General features: G+C 35.1%; 1 protein-coding gene across 3 annotated transcripts in view; it reads right to left on the reverse strand.

Moving 5' to 3' along the window:
- Nucleotides 1–1,248: 1,248 nt before the first annotated feature.
- The window catches only part of LOC109488149, a 19,334-nt gene continuing 18,115 nt past the window's right edge, over nucleotides 1,249–2,467 (reverse strand). For all 3 annotated transcript variants that reach the window (XM_019792317.1, XM_019792323.1, XM_019792310.1), the window contains one exon: nucleotides 1,249–1,946. The gene's annotated coding sequence lies outside the window, so the exon portion shown is untranslated. The remainder of the gene's footprint in view (nucleotides 1,947–2,467) is intronic.

Raw genomic sequence — 2,467 nt, forward strand, 5'->3', positions numbered from 1 at the left:
CCTTAGTGGTAAATGATGGGAATTTCATACTTGGTACATGTGTAAGTTAATCAAAAGTTAACATCACGATGCATTTATTATGTTAATGTGGAGGTAATTTGCATAACTAAAGAAGAAATTAACATTACCATGTCAAGCCCATATTTCATGGAGGTATGAGATCTCGGAACTCTTGTTCAATGTATGGTTTCATAGTTTATGTGAGTGTGAATATGGCCATGTTGATTTGATTATATGGATAACATCTGTTAGTGCATCGGTTTTCGTTCATTCCCAAAAGAAGTTTACGACAATCATACAAAACATCTGCAAACTGAGCAAACGTACTCCGTAAATTGATTATGTCGTAAATTTTACCAACTTTGTCGATAGAGGAAGAGAGACAGGGCTTGCAGCAGAGGCTGACATCCATATGATCAAATCAGATCAAACTGGCCTAGTATAGCTTAATCAATATATAAGGCCACACCAATTTAATTTGTTGGTTCTCAGATTTTCTTAGAAAAAAATATGAAGAGACGGCGAAACAAAATAAAAAAGAATAAAAACAGATCTAGGCACCCTATTATAGCCCCATATGCTAGGATAGGAGCCATTAACTCAACACAGAAGGCTGGGTTAAAATTCAAACAATGAATTTTTAACTTTTCATCAAACCACTGAATTCATATAGATGGAAAAGCTGTAACAACTAGGAAAAAAAGAACTTTCCTCAACTGTTGGGGGCATTGAGCATTTTTAGTTGATTCAGAACCAGAATCTTTTTTTTTTTTGCAAATCAAAATAATGAAGAGGCGAATCCGAGAACCAACACATTAAAATGGTGTGGCCTAAGTACAGGTTCCTAGTATTTGTAAGTCGTGTGTAGTTTATTCATTCAATATGTTTGAATGTATGGTTTCAAAGTATATATAGATCATGTCGGTTTAGTATCCAATTCTGTGCAATTAGAGCTTCAGAGTAGTTACAATCTTGTCATTAGTAGTTGTATTTAGATGCCTGCAATATATAAGTGTAAAGTAAAGCTGTGTGTATTGATCTTTGTAAAATAAATGGGGGACAATTGTCAAGTGCTAATTTTGTGAATAAAGCTGTCGAGATTAAAAGTTTGCTTGTCCTTGTATCCTTGATCTCAATTAGATAATTGCAGTATGGCTTATTTAGAATCTTTCATTTTTGTTTAGGGAAGGGTATGGAGTGAAATTCCTACATTTGCTCCGAAGGAAATGTTGGCCTTTCTAGTCTTTAACCGTCTTTTGTTCACATTTCTCCCAGTAAACTCGGTTACATACCTGTCATCAGAAGGACACTGTGTGTCCGCATGTAAAGTGATAATAAAAAGCAATAAAACTACGTATATTCTATTTTTACACAGTTTGCTCTTATGACAAGGCCGTTTAGACGTGTTGTTTTACATGTATTTCATATACATTTCTTAATCAAGAAAGCTTGATGCAGTGTCTGCCGAAAGAAGGGCTAAATGAATGATAAAAAACGCAAAGTCACGGATTCTATGTTTTTATAAAATAAATTGAGCATACACTGAAATGGCGTCTACCTCTTTTACAGAATCAAAATTCGTCGACTTGCCTTCCCACAAAAAAGGAAAAGCCACATTCTTTCTCGATATTTCAAACATTATCTGAGTGGCATTGCGTGACTGTATGTAGATATTACAAAATGATAAAAAGCAATAACTCTGCTGAAAATCGAAGTTTACATTTCCGAAACTAGAATCTATAAAGTAAATACTTAAAGTAACAACACAATTTAGGTATAGAGAATTGTTTAAAACGCCGATTATTAGCGGCCTCTTCAAATCACCGTACCTTTCTAACAAGATTTTCTCCTCTGAAATCTCCCGGTCCCACTACTGTGACTGCGCACAGACCTTTAAAAGGAGTCTTCCCTCAGCGCCTGCAGAGTCTGCTACCCCCTGCTACCCACTGTAAGGAAATGTAGAAATATCGACAACAGTTAAATAATGCGTGTACTCTGTACATGCTGAATCGCTTCGATCTCAATATTGTAAATACTATTATTATGGCTTTACCACACCACGAAGTTGTCACAAACATAAGGTGAAATAAGGAAATATCTAAGTTAAAAAATATATCCCTACAAGTTTTAGCATGTTGTTAAGAACCAAAAAACTTTTTAGTACTAAATAAATGGGATGAATAATCAGATCTGGAAATACAAGATCAGTTACTGTATCCTCATTTTAGTCGGGGCTAGCTCTTTGCAATAACATTCTGGCTACTTGGGTAGCCATGGATCTATGTAGGTATGCATCCAATTGAATCTACTCATAGAGGTCATGTTGGTTATATTGCATGTAACCACATTATTTATCAGCCTTTCTAAGAGTTCATTTGTACTGATGCTGAAGTGTTTACTGAGCACACTCTTACAAGGGATTTACAAAATGTAGTAAGATGACATCTTTGTTGATATGATGCGCATT

The sequence above is a fragment of the Branchiostoma belcheri genome, unplaced genomic scaffold (genome assembly GCF_001625305.1).
Source record: "Branchiostoma belcheri isolate BF01 breed outbred unplaced genomic scaffold, Haploidv18h27 scaffold111, whole genome shotgun sequence".
Lineage (NCBI taxonomy): Eukaryota > Metazoa > Chordata > Leptocardii > Amphioxiformes > Branchiostomatidae > Branchiostoma > Branchiostoma belcheri.